Raw genomic sequence first — 23811 nt, forward strand, 5'->3', positions numbered from 1 at the left:
CTGCTGGGAAACAAATACTGCATTGTTGACACTACTGAGGAAATGGGACAGCGTTTTCTAGTAGCCGTGTAAATTGCTATTTTTCGCAGAAAGTAGCACATGTTATCTTTGCAATTTCAAATGGTCACCAACCCATTAGTTATCAGTTGTGTTAAGATATTAGAGAAAAGAAGTTAATGTGTTTTCTAAAGATAATACAGAGAGTGCTTTAAAACCCACCAAACACAGGTGACATGGAGCAGCACTTCACTGTCCATATCCAAGATTCCCTTTTGGATTCTATTATTTGAAACCTACATTCACAGAGCAAAAACATTGATTGAGGGATTTTTATGTTTGCTTGTTTGTACTTTCCCACAGGAAAAGTCTATGTGCACATGTTGAACCCAGATTTGTGTCTCATTACAAGTGAAATGCGATAAACACGCGAGTTTTGATTCTTCCTTTCCTAGGCTTCCTTTGTTTGTTTGTTTGTCTTTCCTTTTTTTGTTCTCAGCAACTTTTCCACCCATAAATTTGCTCGTTAAAACTTAAAGGGAAACTCCAGGAGAAGAAACTAGTAATTCATCCCTTAAGTTTCTCAATCATCTACTAGGCCAAACAAAAAAGCTTGATTACTAACCTTATTGCCAAATTTAGAATATTAAATAAGTCTGTCTTAATAGTTTGATTAATTTTCATCTTTTCTGATGGACTCCTCTAAAGTTTAATTGTTTGACAGTGATGTATGATAATTTGGTAAAATTATTAGAGTTCCCCTTTAACAAATGTCAAAATTAAATATTTAATCACGTAGCTAAAGTAAACTACTTGAAATGTCACAATAATGGAAATCTTGACTAACCTCTTCACTGACCCATTGTGTTTATGTAAAAGCTCTCACTGTAGCAGTAAGTCTGGTCTATTGAGAAGTTTGTGTTTGAATTTTTACCCTTGTTTATTTTCCATTCTGTGATAATATTTGTTGAACTGCAAATGCTCTATAAAGATTCCATGCATAGAATACCACACACAAGTAAAGGAACTAACCAACTGTCCGTCTCTCTCAACAAGAAATGAGAACCACCATCGACTCAATTCAATGTCATTATTGAGATGATGGTTCCATTTGTAAAGAATGGATCTGGAGTGTCTCTTCCAAGGATTTCTGAAAGGATTGTAGCTGCCACCCCCCCAACCCCCACTTTTATATGCAAGATTGTTGTTGGTGGACTCACTTGTTAAATCTGGGGCAGTCAACCATATTGAATAATTGACTAACTGGTGGGATATGGTGGTGGCACTTTAAATTGCAGCATTGTTGTCTTTGCATAGCCACAACGGATCTTGAAGAAAAAATTGTAAGATTTTGGGGGCATCTTTTCCAACTGATGATTCATAATTTGTCCCTGGATGTCCTGGCAACTGCCAACTTCAGTCTGGCCACAGTCCTTTAGGAGCACAGAGAAGGTGAAGGACACATTGATCTTTCTTTAATGATAGTAACATCCCATCACTAGTTAAGCTCTTGGCATAGGACATGCATCCAAATTATTCTGCTTGATTTACAATAATGGGAGAGGTTTCTTCCAGTCCTCGAGAATGATCCAGCACAATGCTATAGTGTGTAGCGTGGGCAGAAAGAGGATAGCAGCTGAAAAGAGGCATATAAACTGATCACTGAGGAGGTGGGGGAGGTTGTAGGGTGAGCGCACTTCTTTGTCACAGCCCTTCATATGAAGGTCTGGTCTAAGTAATTTGAGTAAATCTGGCATGCAGCAGTGTATGCCCAAAACAAATTGGTTGACACAAGATAAGTTACCGGAGTAAAGTCCGCCCTATACAGAACCAGATATCTGTCAAATAGCTGATAAAACTCAGTCTTGAAATTGCAGGAAGGCATTATCTGGGTGCCAGGTGTAAAAGCATGCAATCACATATCCAGAACTGAGTGCCTTCTAGGACTAGGTTATACTACTGGAAGCAACTGCAGCATGATGTGTATGTGTGGCACTTGGTGCACATGTTTACAATAAATTGTGCTGCTCACTTAGAGCTCCTGGTACCTGTAGTGCATGGGATACATTTCTTCTGTTGAAGGTGAAGAGGAAACCTGATGAGTTTCATGAACACCTTATAAAAAAAAATGTATGTAAAACCACCAAGAAATAAAAATCAGTTTCTCCTCTTCTCTCTGTTGCTCTTCTGATGTATCCCAACTGGGCATATGCACCACTGACTTGAAGTAAATAGCTGGCCAAAATCAGGTTCCTGGATCTGCACCTGAAGTGCTGTAACTTGCAAGGCTACATACCAAGTGCTGGAAAGTGGGATTAAAAATGAGCAGCTAGCTTCCTTTCTCTCTTTTTATAAGACCATAAGACATAGGAGCAGAAATTGTGGCAATGAATTCCATAGATTCACCACTCTCTGGCTAAAGAAGTTTCTCCTCATCTCTGTTCTAAAAGGTCTTCCCTTTACTCTGAGGCTGTGCCCTCGGGTCCTAGTCTCTCCTACTAATGGAAACATCTTCCCCACATCCACTCTATCCAGGCCTTTCAGTATTCTGTAAGTTTCAATCAGATCCCCCCTCATCCTTCTAAACTCCATCGAGTATAGACCCAGAGTCTTCAAACGTTCCTCATATATTAAGCCTTTCATTCCTGGGATCATTCTCGTGAACCTCCTCTGGACCCTCTTCAGGGGTCGGTGTAGACACTTTCTGCGCCATAACTTTTCTATGATTAAATCAAAAGTTGCCAGCGTTGCTACTTTACTTGATTTAAAATATTTTTATTGCCAGGTCTTCACTCTGCCATGGAAAAAAAAATCCAAGCCTTGATTTAGCACTGCAAAGCTGGACTTTGTTCCCTCCAATAGTCCACCTTCACACTGACCTCCATGAGAAAAATGAATCTGTGTGATGTGGAAAACTTTCTCAGATTTAGAGAGATATTGCAATTTCCATATAGTGCTCCTCAGATGTTGCTTAAGTTGACATGTCATAGGCAGGATGCAGAAAACCATGGTAACAATCGCCGAACAGTGCTCCCAGCAATCGGCCATGAAACTGCAAGTGCCTATTTTAGTATTTATACCTTCCTTCACCCTGGCATTTCCATACTAATTTAATCTTACTGATAAATACACATATTGTTTCCTTCAAAAAATACCATCAGAGAAACATCCAAGATCACAGGGCTAGTTAGTAGGAGTAGAATGTAATGGTTAATCAGACACAGAATGTGTGATATGAGCTGATTTACATACATAATCATTATGAGAGAGATGAGCAATGCAGTGAAGGCAAGGAAGGTTTGATCATTGGAGTGCAGCTTGACAAGGCATTTTTGTAAACCCTTGTGATGGAATCCACAAGTCCAGTTTAGAATATCCCACAGATGGGTCAAAAAGGTCAATTTTTAATGCTTCAGGTTACACAAAAAAACAGAATACAAATATAATTACCTCATTTTATTTTCTGTACACTATTTTATCACAGCAGCTAACACTTCTTAAGAAGAACATTCATTGTTTCAAAATGGGAAGGTATTCAGTGGCTTTTCATCTTTATTTCAACATCTCATAAATAGACACGGAATTAGTAAAGTATGATTTATTTGAATGAGTAAATTGTACAACACAGAAGCATTTACAAGTATGTTAAACATTAATGGAAAAGTAGGCATGGTTTGTGAGCAAGTCCTGCTCTGGACACTGAAATCCTTGAACTGCAATAAAACATTTGCACATTCAAACTGTTCCTTTGGCATCCCCATAGCAACATGGTTACTGACTGTAGTGGGATATAGAGGGCATAACACTAGCAGAGATGAATTACATACAGGGGCTCTTTCAGGAGTGTGAAATGCCCTTTTGTCACTCATGAGCTGAGAGGTTCTCAGCAGTTAGCCTGCATTTCAAGATCCATTTCAAATACAGCCCAGTTGTTTGAATGTGAAATGAAAGATTGAATAATGTGGGCAAATCTGGCTATTGTATGCAAAATTAAGACTGAGAAAGCTTGGATTAAGGTGACAGGGTATACAATTTATAAGGTATGCAATTTATAGTAGTGTTATCCAAAACTTTATAGAAGAGTGAGGTGACAGTATTTAACACTAGCTGACACGAGGCATTTTACTCAGTTTGAATAATTTTTGGATAGATGGACATCAGTTACATTCATTTGCATCAAGACATCTGAAATCACGATTCAGTACATAAACAACCTAGGGCATCGTTGTATTCAAATGACTGGAGAAAATAGGAAGAGACACATATTAAATAAACTAATCACGTCTTTTTTTTAAATCCACAAACTTGTCTTTTTAAATCAGTGCTTCATTATGCTTTCAGTTCAGAGCACCCTCAATTCCCTGGTCCGAGATTCAGTTTCAGGTTATGCCAAATGCAACACATCCCAAGGTACTTCCAGAATGCCCTTCATCTTGGCTGAGCACGCTCCAAATGTGTTAACATGACTTATACTGTATTTTCTGTCCCCGTAACATCTCAGAAGAAAATTGGCAAATCAGTGATTTCTGATGCAAATAATGAAAACAATTTTAAGACTTGTGCAGAACTAATTTCAGTGAGTGTTTGGTCTTGGGTGAAACCAAGAAACTATTTTTGCAATGATATGTTCATTTTAGAGCAACCTCACTAGAAACGTTTATTGCACTTTTGCACCCACAAACACGTCCCTATGTTTATCCGTTGTTAATGGACAAATACAGAATGCCTGAAGCAGGTCTAGGAGATTCAGACATATTTATAGAAGGATGGGATGAAATCTTATGACAAACCAACATATGGACATCAAACAGAAACTTCTTTACTGAATGCACACAAAAAACTTCTACTTATCATTATTATTGGGGAAAGGCGATAAGCATTGAAGAGTCTGTGACCAGACAGCTACAGGTCCATTATTAATCATACTGGACAGGGGGAGGTTACAAAGGCCGTGATTGCCCTTGTGATTGCTTTAGACTCATTTCCCTGCCTATTGGGCTTATCCTGGGGGTAAAGAACAAAGATTTCTCCTCCCCCTCACAACATGCTAATTAACACAATGCTCACTGGTTTTGGTAGATGGGTACATTTTGCTCTGCTGCTTTGTCCTTCACTACCCTGTGGATAAAAGCACCCATTGGATACAAAATCATTGGAGCAAGTGATTTTTGGCCTCAGCCCAAGGCTGGAAGTATAGTTGCCTGTCTAAGCCTCTGTTCTGGATGCCACTTCAAATCTAGAGCCCCCTAAATGTCAACATACTGGGTAAAAGGTGGCAAAAAAAGGAAGCTTATGTTAGATATCAAGGGTTAAATACTGCAAGAAGCCTGATGTATAGAAAGTATAGGGGTGAAATTAAAAAGGAAATTAGGAAAGCAAAGTGACGCATAAAAAAAGATCAGCAGGTAATAGCAAGAATAATAATAAGATGTTTTATAAATATGTAATGAACAAGAGATTAACCAAGGATAGAATAGAGACCAAAAATATGTGGAGGTGGAAGACATGGGCATGATTCTTAATGGATACTTTGCATTTGTCTTCACAAAAGAGGGCAATGATACAGACATTGTGGATGAAGAGGACTGAAATATTGGATGGGTTAAACATAATGAGAGGGGAAATAGCAAGGTGTTTAGAATCTTTGAAAGCGGATAAATTGCCAGGCCTGGCTGAAATATATCCCAGTCTGTGACAACCTTTGATCTGGAACCAGTACAATAAGAAAAATTTGTAATTAAAAAAAAAATCTGTGGAATCTGTAATTGCTTTTAAGAATGTTTGAAAATAATTTTTAAAGTTTGCATCAATTGTAAGGGATCATAGTACGACACGTGACCTGGCAACCATTGACCTGGAATTAGTATTGGCAGGAAGGAAGTTAAGACCAAAAGCCATGTGTCTGGCAGACACAAAGGAGAGTAGGTGGGTGAAGGCAATCAGCACACACAGTTGTAGACACAAATAGAAAGCAAATTCAAAAAAGAGGAACACACCGGATTCTTGAGAGAAGAAACAAATCTCTCTCAGGAAGAGGCCTGTTTTCTGCTTGGCAATAAAGGAGACAGGAGCTCTTGGGGGCAATGAGCGTGCTGCATAAAAAGGTCTAAAACCTGGAACACTGTGCGAATAGCTTGGAAATGCTAAAGAGCTGGGTGTTTTCTAGAAAGGGCCAGCTGAAAAGGAACTCTGGAAAGCTACATCATGGACTACCATGACCTAAGCAAAAGAGGATTCATAGAAGAGTGCCTTGCTGACGTTAGTCATACCCATGAAACTCTAAGGGGAAAACTGAATAGGATTCCCGCCCTACTCTGCATGAAAAAAGAACACCATATAGTGAAACTGTACAACTACATAGGTGCCACATTAGTGCAGGGAGTGATGCGAGTGCTGTAGTACGGTAAGACACATCTTTGTTGTATCGACTATTTAAAGTGAAATTTCCCATTGTATTTGAATGGTGTATCCACCTGTTAACTCATGTTTAGTTTACGTCGATTCTGATTCATGTTAAAGTAAAATCTTATTGGTAATTTTTTCTTTGGGGGTCATTTGGTATATTTGGTTATTTTGATTTACGGTTCCCTTACGGGGATCGTAACAAGACTCTTAAGTAAGGGAAGAAATAATGGAGACTCTGCCATCATTTTCCAATGCTGTCTGGTTACAGGCTTAGTGTTGGAGGACTGCTAATGTTGTACCATTGTTTAAAAAGGGAGAAAGGGTTAGTCTGAGTAATTACAGGCCAGTCAGCCTAACCTTGGTGACAGGTAAATTATTGGGAAAAAATCCGAGGGATAACATAAATCAATTAGAAACGCATGGATTAATTGGACAGTCAGCATGGATTTGTTATGGGAAGGCTGTATCTCATTAAGTTGATTGAGGTAACAAGGAAAGTTGATGAAGGTAGCGCATTTGATGTAGACCACATGGATTTTGGGAAGGCTTTTAACAAGGTCCCTCATGGCAGTCTGTTTGAAAAAGCAAAAGCCCATGGGATCCAAGGGAAAGTGGCAAGTTGGATCCAAACTTGGCTGTATGGCAGGGAGCAAATGTTAATGGTCAGTGTGTGTTTTTGTGATTGGAAAGCTGTTTCTGCAGGGGTTAATTAGGAAGGTATCAATGGACTGGTCAGGTGAGCAGAAAAGTGGCAAATGGAATTCAACCCAAAGAATTGTGAAATAATGCAGTCGTGGAGGGAAAATAACACAAGACAATGCATAACAAATGTGAGGACACTGAGTAGTGTGGAATATCAGGGACCTGGAATGCATGCCTACGGATCCCAGAAGATAGTAGAACAGGTAGATAAGGTAGTTATATACCTTAGACAGATAAGGTAGATATCTACCTAAAGGTTAATTTCCTGAGGTGTAAATTAAAAGAGCAGGGAGGTTATGCTAGAACTGTGTAAAGCTAGATGCCACAGCTAAAGAACTGCAATACTGTACTGGTCACCACATTACAGAAAGGATATGATCACACTGGAGAATGGACAGAGGAAATTTAAGATGATGTTGCCAGGAATGGAAATTTTTTTGCTGCAGGAAAGGATTGGATAGGCTGGGGTTTCCTTCTTTGGAACAGAGGAGGCTAAGTTGAGATTTAATTGAGATATAAAATGCAGAGAGGCCGAGATAGATTGCGTAGGAAGGACTAGTTTCCCTTAACAGAGAGGTCAATAACCAGAGGATATAGATTTAAAATATTATTGGTAGAATGATTTGAGTGGAACAGAATATTTTTCTCCCAGAGGGTACCGGGGGTCTAGAACTCACTGTCTGAAAGGGTGGCAGGGGCAGAAACCCTAATTGCATTTAAAAGGTACTTGAATATGTACTTGAAGTGCTGTTACCTACAAGGTACAGACCCAGAGCTCAAAAGTGGGATTCGGCTGGATAACTCTTTGGGATGGCACAGCCATGGTGGGTAAATTGGGCTCCTCCTGTGTTGTAAATATCTAGGATTCTATAGCCCATGGCTTCCGTTCCTCCAGGGGGAGGGGGGGGGGGGTCATACCCCAGATGATGGACAGGGGGCTCCCTGGAAATCTCCAGGCAGGACGGCACAGAATTGCCCAGGAAGTTTAAACTTCCAATGGGCAATTACCCTGCACTTGGAACCATTTGATAATCTGATTTAAACCTGACTCTCTTAGCAGAATAGTTACCCAGGAAAAGTTAGATTAAAATCACTTCTAACTCCTGGGTAACTATAGTACTACACCCCTCAAGCCCCACTGGACACCCTGACTACCAGCCCGACCCCACGACTACCTCCACCCCCCTCCCCCCCTCCCCTGACCACCCCATCCTCCTGACCCCGCGACAAACCCTGTCGACCCCCTGACTGACCCCTCCCCCCCCCCCCAACCCCAACCCCCCCACAACCCATCCTACCCACTTACCATACACACTTACGCTCTATCCTGTCAAAGTAGTTGGCACTTTTAATCTTAGCCATAAAAAGGGAACATGGCTTCATCCCCGCCCGCCCCCTGCCCTGCAGTGGTTCCAGAAGGCAGCTCACCACCACCTCCTCAAGGGCAACTTAGGGATGGGCAACAAATGCTGGCCCAGCCAGCGATGCCCACATCCCATGAATGAATTTTTTAAAAGTGAAAAGGAGCAGATTGGCAATCCGACTGCCACTCCACGCAAGTCCTGGGCCTATGATTCATAAATATCCTGTAAAGTGGAGGAGCCAGCTAATGCAATAAGAAGGCTGGAAGTACAATTCATCCTGTTCCAGAAACAATGAGAATAACTACACAATCCAAGATAAGACAAATAAAAACAGAAAATGCCAGAAAAACTCAGCAGGTCTGGCAGCATCTGTGGAGGGAGAAACAGTGTTAATGTTTCAAATCCGTGTGACTCTTCTTCAAAGCCAAGATAAGACAACCATAGAAAAGTTACATCGTGTCTGTGCTGGCCAAAAAGAGAAAAAAGAAACTAGCCACCAAATTTTAATCCCACTTTCCAGTACCTGGTCTGTAGCTTTGCTGGTTACAGCACTTCAGATGCAGGTCCAGGTACCTTTTAAGTGAATTTAGCATTTCAGCCTCAACCACCAACTTAGGCAGTGAATTCCAGACACCCACCACCTTCTGGGTGAAAAAGATTTTTCTCATGTCCCCTCTAATCCATCTACCAATTGCCTTAAATCTATGCCCCCTGGTAATTGACCCCTCAGGTAGGGGAAACAAGTCTTCCCTGTTTACCCTATCTGGGCCCCTCATAATTTTGTACACCTCAATTAGGTCATCCCTCAGCCTCCTCTGTTCTAAGGAAAACAACCCTAGCCTTGCCAATCTTTCCACATAGCTGTAATTTTCAAGCCCTGGCAACATTTTTGTAAATCTTCTCTGCACTCTCCCCAGAGCAATTATGGCCTTCCCATAATGTGGTGACCAGAACTGTGCACAAAATTTCATCTGTGGCCTCCCAGCGTTTTATACAGTTCCAGCATTATACCCCTGCTTTTGTATTCAATACCTCATCCAATAAAAGAAAGCATTCCATATGCTTTCTTGACCACCTTATCCACCTGTCCTGCCATCTTCAAGGAACTGACCAACACCAAGCCTGCAACACATTTCAGGTATGTCAGGTACACAATTTCTTAAGTGAGTAAACCAGCTTTAAAAGTTAGAGAAAAAAACTTTCCAACCGGACTGGGGTTGAGGGCTCTCTGCTGCACCTTAGGAGCTTTAGTTATCTTAAAGCTGTTTTATAAATACAAGTTGTTGTTGTTGAATTGGTAATCAGGTCAGATTTTAAAATGAGATGGAGTACCAAACAATAAGCAGCACATACTGGGCAGAATTTAATGTCGGTGACCGGGGGCTCGCCCACTGGCTGGAGAACTGGTAGGTACCCCACTTTGCCTTCTCTGCGGTAGGCCCACTGGAATTAAATGCCCATCAGGCACTTAACTGGCCAGCATTGGGCTTTCCCTGGGATTTAGGACCCCAGATGCAGAAATTCCACCTGCCGAGAGCTGCCAGCCAGAGACTGGCAGCTCTCCATCACCCATCAACGTCACGTTTACTGTCAGTAATACACCCACCAGATGTTTAGAATCAACGAGGGACCCAGGCTACAAGTGATTGAGGGCAGGATTGGGGTCGCCTGCGAGGGTTGCTGTGGGTCAGAAGAAAGAGTAGGAGGGTGGTTCTCAGCAGCACCCCCCTACCCCTTCCTGATGCCAGGTCCCTCAGTCAGGCATTGGGTGCCTTTGAATAAGGGACAGGCCATCCCTGAAGCCTGCAAGCAAAGCCGGGAGGTTTTCCTTTTCAGGCTCCGTGTGCTAACTCTGCCACTGGCGGAATATCAGTGGAGATGGGATAAGATCCTTAAGTGAGCATTAATTTCCCACTTAAGGGCCACAATTAGTAACCAGGCGGGAAAGCCGCCAATGAGCCTTGTTGTCCCGGACTTAAATCGGGTGGAAGCAGGAAAGAGGGGGCTCCATACCCCACACCCTCCTCCCTGATTAAATGCCCTCCCCAATTCCAAACTCCCCACTGTGGGGATAGTAAAAGAGACATAGTGGATGGAATTTTTTTCTTTAAAAAGTCATTCCTATGGGGTACAGCTTGACCAGAATAATATATTTCTGCATGAAAATGACTATGCACCACCATGTGCTAATTCTTATTGAAATAGTGAATTGGAACAGGAAAGCTGTTGAGAGGCTTTGAGAGACTGGTGGGGGAAGATTTCTTTTGCTTAATTTGCAAAATCATAAAAGTGTTCCTTATAATCAAATCACAAATGAGAATATAAAGAAAGAAATTAATCCCCTGCAGCCCAAAACAAACTACCAATGAGAAACGTTTAAGACCAGGAAGAGCAAACCTGTGCCACTTTTGCAAGTTTCCAAGCACCAAGCTCATGAGCAGGACTGAGGAAGCATGGGTCATCCTTTCCATTGGTCAAAGAATGATAGCTTCAGGCACTATACCAATTACAACCAGTTAAAATGATCAAATAAAGGATAGCTAAGCAGCTCTAAAAAGGGAAATTGTGGTAAGCAATGGAAGAACTCCAGTAGAAATTAAACTAGGTCCTTCCGCACATTTAGTACTGGTATTAAATGGTATTTACTTTGTGATTTTATAAATAGGGTGCAATTTAAAAAAGAATTTGAGCTAGATTGAAATTGTTTATGGGAAAGCAAGTCAATTGATTAATCTAGTAATCGGATAAATGATGCTGGGGTAAAAAATTCCACAGGTGCTCTTCCAATCTCCTTCTGTAATTTGTGGAGGAGGTTGGTGTCATTACACTATGCTTTTTGAAGCACTATGCTTTCTGAAGCTCTCCCATTCGAGGTACAGCAATGGATCAGAATTTCTGAAACTTTTCTCCCCATTGGCTCAAATGAGGAAGCAGATGGTCATCATTTAAAACTATATGGTAACAAACAGTGGCCATCATTGTTCATTAACATGGAATGCAAGCATTTCCCATTAGTCTGTTTGATCAACAGCTGTGGTTAGAGCTCTTAGCCGGGATTAAATGCAGCCAGCTTTTGACATAACTTGGTTCAATTCTTTCAACTGCATTTCTAGGTTATAGTGGTGAAACTCAACTTTGTGGAGCCATTATGCAAAAAATTTGATAAACTTTTTCCAAAAAAACAAAATTAAAGGTGCAAATTAACTTCTGTTTATCTGCTGGTTTACTTTTGATATATTCTTACAATAACTGATCCATACCTTCACCCTGACAATGTTCTGACAGGCGAAGCAAAACACTAAGGAGATCTGGATTGTATAGTGGGCATGACTTCTTTGCGTTCTGCAAAGAAGTCATGCCCACTATACAATCCAGATCTCTGAAAATATGTTACTACTTCAGTTTTCTGCATAATTTAAATTCTAAATCACAGTTTAGGGAATGCTGGATCACCTATGCAGGTTGAATGAGAAAAGCTTAGCAGAGATTCTGATTTGCAATGGAGGCATTAGCCTGAAAATTACTAACTCACACTACCTTTCTTCACACACACCTATCAATTTCATCTGAACTATGGGAGTTAACCTATTTTAAATGAGTTGAAGCCAGTTAAATTAGCTCAGAGAGAAATTGGATATAAAAGTGTATCAAGCGCTCAAAAGATAACATTGCCTACAGTCATTTTAAACCTGCTATTAATGTAAGCCAGTGCTTCTGCTGCAGCAGCTTGTAACCCATAACCACAAATTGAAACAAATGGATTATGCCTAGTTTAAATACTTGAAATACTTAGAACTTGTAGTGCTTCAGTTACTCAAAATTGGACACCTTAAAACAATTTCCATTTATGCACACTTTCCAATATAAAGGACTTCATGTCAAAGATTTGGGGCATAATCCTTGGCATTTGACCAAATATTTCAGAAGTTGTATATCAAATTTCTCATGAGATTTATTAAACCATTCCAAATATCAAACACAAATATTTGTGTTATATTGTTATGTTATTTGCAAAGAGCTAGGAACTACATGTTACGTGAATTTATATCTTGGGTGCCACATTTACTGCTGCACTGCACTCATGTGCCAAGTAATAATGTATCAGTCCCCGAACCATGTGGAGAGCTGAAAAAATATATACTCGATGAACTTCCAGCAATTTGAGTCTACAAGGCGAAGACATAATAGCTTGAATGGCTATACTGAAACCTTTTCATCATGAAACCTTAAACTTGTGGTCTTTAAGAGATCAACTGTGTCAGGACTGTTAAGTAGTACGTCACTGACTGTCACTTTAAAGTCAATTAAACTCAAAATTGTTGCAAATTCAATAGTGAATAAGAGAGTTACTTAAAAACACAAATGCAAAGAAAATGCTGTGTCCTCAGCTTTCAGACTACAAATTAATCTGAAACTTCGCAACATGGATTGCTCTGGATGTGCTGCATATATATAAACACATGCATGATATAGTCCTGCTAGCTGAAGTGATACAAATTTTGCACTAAGTAGAAAGATCAGCTTGAAGAAATTGTCTTGAAATATCAGAATCGCAGCCAATGGGAAGCCTATAGTAATATTCAAAAGTTCTGTTTAAAACCACTCCTGGCGGGCTACTGTACTGCAATTCATAGTTCAGCACTTTTAATAAAAATGTGGACTATTCAATCAGCTGTCCTCAATTATTAAAAGATCCCAATGGCTGTTGGAAACCTGTATCCTGTACTCCTGCCCACAGTGTCCATGCTAGTTTCATAGTATTTTTCACATATGCTTCACACCCAAAATACAGCTCAATTTATTAACTCCATAGGTAAAAAGGCTGGTGGTATAAAGGTTAATATCATCTGGGAGGCATTTTTCTCAAATCTCAATATGGGATTGTGCCAACTAAAAGATGGTCTCTGGAGATTATAACAGTACCTGATGTAGCTTTTATGAGAGGAGAAATATCAAGGTTTAGGTTTATGGAGATGAATACTTAGAAAAATGTGATCAATGTTCTAATTGCATTTTGATTTTAGTCCCATATATATTGTAACATATATTGTAACAAATGAACATAGTTCCATATTTAATAATACAAAATTTATTTCATATAACTAGTACATATCCTATGGCATTGTTACAGTCAGTCAAAGCATACATTGTTCTGGAATGACAGGAATGTTATGCCATGGAATGCAGTGTGATTATTATGTTGGTGAACAATATTAACAGTCCATCAGTTAAACAATTATAAATGCAACAATGCTACACATATTAAAAATAACTGCACTATACTCAGGGGAACAACATTTACATAGTTGTATCAAATATGGGAAAATATGAAGAGTTTAAAACCAATCTAGGATCTTTGGAATTCTGTATCCCAAAGAGCAATGAAGGCTAGGTTATTGAACATATTCAAGGTCAAGTTAGAGAGATTTTTGATCTACAAGGGAGTCGAGGGTTAAGGGGAGGCAAGCAAGGAAGCAGCGTTGAGGTCACAATCAAATCACCCATGATCATATTGAATGATGGATCAGGCTCCGGTGTGGGAGATTATGGCAAATGGCCTACTGCTGCTCCTAGTTCTTATTTTCAAAGGTAAAATGTCTATGGGAGAAGTAAGCATTAAAACAGACTCTTGTTTTTCCACATTGAAGGCCAATATGTGGACATGGACTTTAGGAAAGGAAATTATTGATAAAATGGAAGAGAAAAAAAATTCCTGATGTAAATAAAAGCTAGACAATTTCTCATCCTCCTCTCCATTCCACTAATGGGTGAAAGAAAAATAACGAGGAGGAGAAACAGGGAAAAATATTCTTAACTTTGTGGCTTTGTATTGGGGCACTGAGTATAGTGTAGTGTTAAACAAAGCACCTTTGCATAACCATGGCCTGGGTAATTCAAGCAATGGAGACTTCTCAGGTAAAAAGGGTCAGGATGTAGAAGTGGTAAAATTTACAATCCAAAGTGTGGGGCTCCTTCAGATTATATGGAAGGATACATCATTGCCCAGGACACAATCAAATGTGCCAGAATAAACGAAGTACAAAACATGAGCAATGCAGTTGTGATGTTGTTCTGTACCTCAATAGGACCTGGACACAGGACATTATAGGAGATGTAATTCTTGAAGGATTTGAACTCCAGCAAAAGAAAGTAAGTACTTGCATTCTGATGGTACCTTTCACTATTCCAAGGCATTGCAAAAGGTTTTTAATCACCAATTATGTACCTTCCAAGTGTAGTCACTGTGGCAAGATCCCACAAACAGCATGAAGGTACATTATCAGATTTGTTAAAAGTGATCTTAGTTGTGGAATAAAGGTCAGCCAGAACCCAGGAGACCTCACATATTCTTCTTAGAACAGTTTATGGGATCTTTTACATCCACCCAAAAGGCCAGATTGACCTCAACCACTCACACTATATGGAAACAAAGCAGCCACCACAGGTAACTGGAACATTTACCAATGTTGCAGCTAGGGTGTTGTATCACCTTCCTAGCTGAAGGAAGTCCACAAGAGAAAGGTAGGGACAGAAATAAACAAACCAGGGCTTCCCAAGCAAGAGTAAAAAAAAATGGATTTTATGAAATTTCAAGGATCTCCACAGCAAAGTGCTTAATCTGATGTGATGGGTCTTGAAGAATGCTTTCCCCCCTAAAGGATACAAAGTCATTTCAAATTATCAGTCCCCCACTGTATTCTGCTGAGTGATGCAGGATCTGTTTTCAAGCACAGTTGCAGCTTTTTAGGCTGTATATAACATTACTGACAGTGGCTGACCACAGAATGTTTCCCCTTAATGGCCTCCTACTATTTATCCATTATACCAGTGAAATCTAATTATTTCTCTTTACTCTATGTCAAACTTCAGAATTTTGCTGGGCTGGCACTGACGACTGATTTCATTAATTTTGATTACCTTAGTTGGGGCTGACTCCATTTCACGAACAGAGCTAAAAGCTGCTTCAAAGTCCCCAGCCGCACATTATATCAACACAGTTTCCTAAATTAATTTGTACACAGAGTAACAAATAAAAAGTGCTGAACATTATTTTATTTACTAAGTACAGATGCAGAGAAAATGATGAAACTCTTAAGAATACATGGACTCAGGAGTCAATAGTTTAAATTAGTAGATTATTTAGTAAGGCAAGTCTGATATTCCAAAGCAAACACGTTCAAGACATAGATATGGAAAGGCGAATTATCTTATACAAACTTTAGGCAGTGTTTTCCCAGTATACAAGTACAAAAAATAATAAAATGGGCCTAGTAATGTTAATGAACAGCACTCTTTTGTTGCCAAATTTCTTCCGTCCTTCTCTCTTGAAAGCCTCCTATTCCTTGAAGTATAGTTCCAGAGGTAAAAGCACCCTGAGGTAAATCATCAGACATCAAATCTATTTGAGCCTTGATGGTGACAATCAGCATAGCAATGACTATGTGGGCATCACTGCCAAACCTTATTTGGGTCTGCACGATGCCTACACACATGCAAAGGGTTGCTTAAAAACAGTGAAGCTACAAGGTTGACCAGTTTTCACCTTCCTAACCCAGTCATGTAGAAGCTCATTGTAGTTTCCCAGTTATTGTCCCAGTTCAGATCAGCAATGACCAGGATCAAACCGCATATGACTCAACTTTTCATTGGATAAACTTGCTGAGCCACAGGGGAGCTTCAGGTGCTTCAATGCATATAGAGCACTCATTCAGCCAGTCACTCATAACCCTCCTACAAAAAACTTGTATAAGGTCTCCCCATAGTACACCGTTCAGAATTATGCTCACATAAATCATTGAAGTCTTGTTACAAGTTTTGGCATATCAGAACAGTGATTCATCTTTGTCATATTAGAAAAACTTGCACAATAGAAGGTAATATTTGTATAGTTAAAAGCAAAATGCTGTGGATGCTGGAAATCTGAAATAAAAACAACATGCTGGAAAAACTCAGCAGGTCTGGCAGCATCTGTGGAGGGAGAAACTGAGTTAAAGTTTCAAGTCCGTATGACTCTTCTTCAGAGCTTTTTCTCCAATATTTGTACAGTGCTGGATTCAAGAAAACATTGTGAACACTGTATGATAGGAAAAAAACATTTACATAGCCCTTGCATCTCAGAAAAATCAGTGTTCCACATATAGGGCCTCAATTTAGCATTTTAGTTGAAAGGTGGGAGTGCAAGGCCTTCAGTACTTAACTGTGCAAGATACCTGAATACCTTGAGTAATGTGCTGGCCTTGGGTCCCCCAACATGGCCATGCTAGAGATCCTGGACAAAATAAACAGCAAGAAAGCAATCCCCAGTCTTAGGCTTTTAGTTATCAGGGTGGAATCCGAGATTTGGGCTGTTTCATTAGAGAAGCAGGTTTTTTTTTTTAATTGTTTTTTTTCCCATTAAACTTATGGAAGGGATTAGATCAGATTCTGCCTTTTTGGATAGATTATTTGAGACGGATGAAGAAAGTAGGAATGGAGTGATGCAAAACAAAAACTTAGGAAAACAGTTTGCTTAGATGTTAGGAAGTGTTTGAATTATTGTTTTTCCCATGATTAGGAAGGTAATGGGACCCAAATGGGTTCCCATAGCTGTGCCTTTTATTTGGGGGAAGTGAGTGGAGTTGTTCATCGTGAGGACAAATTCAGACAGGCAGAGGGTGGGGGCTGATGGGAACTAGTTGGGCCTACGTTCAAGAAACAAGTGGAGAGCTTTCAAGGGCTGCCTTGGATGGAGATGAAGAGGGACTGGACACATATGATGAAATGGATATTGTTAGGGCCAGGAAACAGTTAAAATGGTGGAGTACATCAAAAGAGTTTCTGATGTAGGTGGGATGAATTTGAACAAGAGGAGGAAAGAGAGTTGAGATAGGAAGAAATTTGTTCTGATGGACAAGAACAGGCTGAAATGATGGGTTTACCAGAGCAGTCCTGTTTGTGGATCTAGGGGAGGAGGTAGAAGTCAGTATTTTCTCAGTCAGGTTGGCAGTGTCTCAGAAACCCTTTCCTAACTTTTCAGTGGAAGCCAAAATAAATTTGTGGTTTGAATTAAATGTTTTATTTATATAAATAAGCTGACTTTCCTTGTGGCTTTATATAAGTGGCAAGAAAGATGTTTTGTGATTGCTATTAGCGCTCACTCCCCACCTCCAAATGTTGGCGACTGCTGATCATACAGGACTCAATTGTGAGCTTTTCTGCTGGTAATTAGAATAATGAATTGCAAAATATCCATTGGCATTTCATTAATTTTCTGGTATTATGCTTGAGTGCTGGATTCTTGTTTTGTGTCTGGATAGGGTAGAATTGATTGTTCAGGTTACTTTTACAGCTTTTTGGTACGTGGTGTCATTTTCTGTCAATGAAGCAAACAATAAGTGGAATTTAAATCCCAGAATTTAATGTGGCTTTCACACTGGTATAATAAGAATTTCTCAGCCTGCTTAATTAAGGAAAAATGTAGAGAAGAGCACCAGAATCTCTGTGCCTTTGTTAATTTGACAAAGGCAATCCAATCCCAATCTGCGAATCATGACACACTTTGAGAGATTTTTACAGAGTTCAGATAAGGTGACAGTTTGATGAATATTGTCCAGCAATTAAATGTTGGCACGATAACCAAAGTTAATAACCAAGGCTCCATATCATTGCCATTTGTAGTCACCAACGGCATAAAATAAGGTTGTGTTCTTGCTCCAATCTTGATCAGCATGTTGCAGTACTGCTTGGTGCAAAGAGCTGTGCAGATATCGGTATCTTTGTTGGCTGTGTACCAAAACAAAGGCAATGCAGACCACTACTTGGTTTTTGCCTATGATTGTTGGAGAGTAAACACAGTTTCGAGTGTGAACAAAGCAGTCAGGTGACAGCTGAATATTCTCATTGTTAATGTCTTTTTTTGAAAAAGGTAAGGATAAACACAGCAAGTACAGGCCAGTCAATCAGCACAAAATTAACTAATTAAACAAGTGTGGATTAATTTAAGCAAAGCCAGCATTAATTTTTCAAAGGCAAATTGTGTTTAACTAAATTGATTGTGTTTTTAGATGAGGTAACAGAGAGCGCTGCTGAAGGTAAAGCAGTTGACATGTTGTACATCAACTTCCAAAAAGTGTTTGATAAAATGCCACATAGAGGTTTGCCAGCAAAGTTGAAGTCCATGGAATAACAAGGACAGTGGCAATACAGTTATGAGATTAGCTGAATGACAGGAAACAGAGAGGAGTGGTGAACGGTTGTTTTTTTGGACTGGAGGAATGTATACATTGGGGTTCCCAGGGGTCAGAACTAGGACCACTGCTTTTCTTGATCTACATTAATAATTTAGACGTGGTTGTACACAGCACAATTACAAAATTTGCAGATGACACAAACTTGTGAACTGTGACGAGTGATGGACTTCTAGGGACAGACAGGCTGGTGGAATGGACGGACACATGGAGAGTGAAATTTAATGCAGAGGAGTGTGAAGTGATTCCTTTTGATAGGAAGAACAAGGCAATATAAAATGAAGGGTATACTTCTAAAAGCGGTGCAAGAACAGAGCAACCTAGGGGTTCGTGCGCAAATCTTTGAAGTTGGCAGGGTAGGTTAAGAAAGTAGCTAAAAGGGCATACAGGGTCCTGGGCTTTATAAATAGAGGCATTAGGTACAAAAGCAAGGAAGTTATGATGAATCTTTATGAAAAGACTAGTTAAGCTTCAACTAGACAATTGTGTCCAATTCTGGACTAAAGGACGTTAGTGAACCAGATGGGCTTTTACATCTCAAGCTCCAATTGAAGGCTTTAGAGAGGATGCGAGAAAGATTTACGAGAATGATCCCAGGAATGAGGGCCTTCATTTACATGGATAAATTGGAGAAGCAGAGTTTGTACTCCTTGGAGAAAGTTGAGGGAATTTAATAGAGGTGTTCAAAATCATGAAGGGTCTACACAGAATAGATAGGGAGAACCTGTTTGCTTTGGCAGAGGGGTCCAGAACCAGTGGACACGAGTTTAAGGTAAAAGAACCAATGGTGACATGAAGAAAAGCCTTTTTTTAACAAAATGCAGCAAGCGGTTAGGATCTGGAATGCGCTGCCAAGAAGGTGTAGATTTAATTATGGCTTACAAAAGGGAATGTTACAGGGAAAGAGACTAGCTGTGTTGCTTTTGCAGGGAGCTAGCACGACTTGGGCCGAAAGGCTTCTTTCAGTGCTGTTAGCATTCTTTGATGCTATCTGGCTATTTTGCTTACAAAGCAAAAGCAACTTAAAAAAACTGCACGGTCCAGTCCCATATCTTGTCATCCAGTCGCAAGGAATGCAGACTACTTAAGGTCATGGATATACTGTGCCAAGGAATAGCATTCTCTTACAGCTCACCATAATCAAAGCCCATGTCACACACCAGATTGGCAAGACAGTCAGTGTCATTTAGCAAACTCAAAGGAGTTAATTTTCTAATCAAAGTCACTAAATACCAAATTGTTGTCTTCACCTCCCAACTATATGGATTGGAGTTGTGAATTTACTACATGACATCATGCAACTTGACCATTTCCTCTTGGACTGCCTATGATGTGTTGCAGGCAACAAGTGGCAGGATACAGTGCCTAACATTGAAGTTATCAAGCACTGTAATCCAATTGGATTTGAGGTCACGATCAAAAAGTTTCAGTTGCTCAATTGTGGAATTCCAAAAGCAATTGTCTATGGTAAACTGCAGCCTGGAAATGGCAGTTGAGGTGGATAGATGAAAGGCTATGAAGATGCACTGAAAGCCACCTTAATATCTTACATCTTAACCCCAGCACCTGAGAAAACAGAACCAAGGCAGCAAGCCTGCTAGGCCACTTAAAATTGAGGCTGCGGGATTTGGTTGCCAAGCACCTGACAGCAAAGAGAACCCACCTATCTATCTCATCAGGCCTTCAGTGCAATATATGAAGTCATATATGTGCATCCAGGATCAGGCTTGACCTCCATCACAAGAGCAAGACTTAGCTGTTAATTTAATAGGAGACTTAGAAAATGTTTTAAATCCAAACATTTAACAAACTAGTATTCTTTGGTTGAAGTTGCTATCCAACAAAATGTAACAACTAAAGATGCTAATTAAGACTGTATTCTATTTCAATAATGTCAGAATAAAGATGCTAATTAAGACTGCATTCTATTTGAATAATGTCAGAATGACTCCCAACTGTTATAATAGAGCTTGAGAGTTTAGTTCATAAAGTGGATAATGAGTGAGGGAGAGGGGGAGGTTTGAAGTAGTCAGAAAATTCAACTGTATATAGGGAGCTACTGACTGTGTCAGAAGCACTGAAATTAGGCTTTTTCAGGAATGGAGGAGGATCTATTAACCTGCCTGCTCTGGTTTCATCCCTCTTTCCCTTCAGGGCCCTCTGAAGGTCCCAACTGCTAGCAATCTCAAGACAGAGGTGGGATCATAATGGTGAGATTAGTCCCATCTCCTGAGTGCCAGCTCCAACATGAAAATTCAGCCCCTGATCTCCAGACAGTGATTCCTCTTCCACCGCACCCCCCATCTGCTAGAACTATTCTCCAGCAACCAGTTAACAATAGTGGGACAGGAAAATTGTTGCAGAGGAAAACAGTACAAAATTTAGTAAAAATGATAATGCCGTAAAACACAAGTGGTATTAATAAGCACTGGGTATTTTGAATAAATACAACATTGGATTGATTGACAGGTCAAACCAATAGGATGCTTTCCTCTGAATGCTACGAGTAATGTTTCATAGACGGAAGCTATTTAAGCAATGAACTTGTGCAGTTTTAAAGAATTATCTAATAATTTTGAAAGAAATACCAATGAGAGGCAAACTTCTCATCAGGAGTTACCTACTTCTTTCAACTGAGATGATTTACTATTTCTAATTACTTAGTATTTTTTAACTGGCAGGCAATCTACAGGGGAAAAAAAACGTGAGGGGAAGATTCTGGGGCAGAACATCTTTCCAGTTTTGTTTTTTGGCATGTATACAATACCAAAACAAACACCTGCGGGATTATGAAGGCGGCAAACTTGAAACCAGCTGTTACCCATTAGAAGCTACCCTTTTTTTTCCTGAAACTTCCAAAAATCTCAATCAACTCACACAGTGAGGTGATGTGATGACTGGGGTGGAAGTGGGTGGAAGGAAGGAGAGACATTTTTATTTAGTCAAACTATTCCAAGTGTAAATTGCTCCAAGACGGCAGTTCATAACAAGGGGGAATGCACAGAGTTTGGGCAACAAGTATGCCCTTCTTTCCTAGGCCACTACCCTTAGGGGCCATTTCTATTCTTCAAGAGCTATCAAGTGGACTATGAGTTTCTCACTGGCCTCTGATACCTCTATGGGATGGATGATTACCAGTGCCAATCTCTTAAAATCAGGGCACCATTGACGATGCTTTTTCCCTAGAAGAGAAAGAAAGTCCACCCATCAAAAAGCACTGACATTTACATTAAATAAGTGCTCACATTTAAACTAAATAAATAAGTGCTCACAATCAGAGATAGATAATAACTCTCCAAATAACAATATTGATATTAACTAGCATAAATTGCAGAGCGAAAACCAACAATTATTTGTAAATTCCAATGTAAGTAGAAGATATACAGAATCAAGCCAGTTATAGAGTTGCAGTGACGAATGATGAGTTAAACATATTGCAAATTCTCATTATATTATAGATTCCAATGGAGTAATGGATCATTATCATTGTTCAAAATATTCAACCTTATATGATACTTTCCTTCTTCTAGACAATTGTGGGAAACTTTGGCATCATATGGACAATGTGTCTTTTGTTCAAGAAACTTTTACGAAATCTCCTGCGATTGTCTTACAGAGATTAGCTGCAGCTACTTTTCTTAGTGCTGCTGGGAAGACTCCTGCTTTTCTATTTGGGTCATCTCTGGAGAGTTCTTTTACTCCAATTGTGGAGTCAGCAGCAATACAGCTGAAATGCTGGTGTGGTGTTAGCTCTTTTTAAAATCAATTAACACATTTAGTACATGGATGAACAACCTTTATCCAGTTTTAGCTTTAACATGCTTTTACTGCATACAGTAAGGGACTTGTGCATATTGGAAATGAGCATATTGAAACTGCATAATACTTTAAGTATATATGTATATATAGAACATATATTTACATATGCACATACATACAGCATTCAGAAATTGCCAAAAATAATTGTGAGCAATGAACGCATATTACCATATAAACAGAATAATATAACAAAATGATTTTTATCCAATTAAAAAAAATTGAGGTCTTACAGCTTTGCAATGCACAAACAGATCAAGGTTCGTCAGTGTTCACACATGCGGCTGGAGGGGTAGAGCATCAGCTCCTGCCATGACTTTAGTCTGAGCCCAGAGAGGTGTGAGGAATGTGTTACAAGAACATCTTTAGTGCAGAAACTTTCCACTGATTTAGTAAATAGGTTTTTCCAGGTTGAGTGAGGTGGAGGTGGTGAGATGCATAAAATGGAAGGTTGACTGGAGGTGGAGGATTAGCCCTGGGATTCCAAATGTGGTTTGTACATTTACAGTATTTTTCCTGTGCGACTTTAGGGACTAAAGGCTTATTCAAAAAAGTTTTATTCATGTCTTACAACCTCAGGAAATATTTTCTTACATGGCAGGGTTCACAGAGTGAATTATTCTGATACATGTCCAAGGTGAGGTCATGACTATGCCTTCTACTTATAAAGTATCAGTGAAGTTTTGTCATCATCAAATTCTCCAAGCTCAGTCACACTCCGGAGAATTACCATTCTGTATTTTTCCTGATTGCTATTCTTGTTTATATCCTTCCTGCCCATATATTAGATCATGTTGCAGGCTCTAAAACACTATAAATGCACAAAGCACTCAGTTACTAATTAGCTTTTTCCTGTTCTTAATGAGCTAAACAGTGGCTTTAGAATTAAGATTAGATCATGATTCTGTCCAGCTTTTTATGTTTTTATTTACTGTAAAGTTGTGTTGAAAGACAGTATGTAACTTCACTAAACTGCACAAAAGAACTGTGGTGTTTGATGATTTAACCCACTTTTTCATTTACAGGTTTTATAAAAAAGTTGAGATAAGATATTGCACAAAGGAATGAGTACTTGCTTATTACTGCATTTACATCATGGGTTTCTAAACAGGGATCTGGATGTTGGACTCAGAGTTCCCTGATATGATCTGGGAGGTGGGGAGAGGATGGTGGGGTTGTGCCCAGCCAGGGCTCTCTCACTGCACAGTTTCTGGATAATTTTGCAATTTTTTAATAGTCTCAATTTCCTTTCGAAGCATTGTACACAACTTTCCTTTTGCATACATTTTGCATTGCATCAA

The 23811-nt window shown here is 39.6% G+C and overlaps 1 protein-coding gene across 2 annotated transcripts in view; it reads left to right on the forward strand.

Moving 5' to 3' along the window:
- The window catches only part of dacha (dachshund a), a 389808-nt gene that overhangs the window by 358985 nt on the left and 7012 nt on the right, over positions 1-23811 (forward strand). The gene's annotated exons all lie outside the window — the stretch shown is intronic.

The sequence above is a fragment of the Cetorhinus maximus genome, chromosome 8, assembly GCF_964194155.1.
Source record: "Cetorhinus maximus chromosome 8, sCetMax3.hap1.1, whole genome shotgun sequence".
In the NCBI taxonomy this organism is placed as follows: Eukaryota; Metazoa; Chordata; class Chondrichthyes; order Lamniformes; family Cetorhinidae; genus Cetorhinus; species Cetorhinus maximus.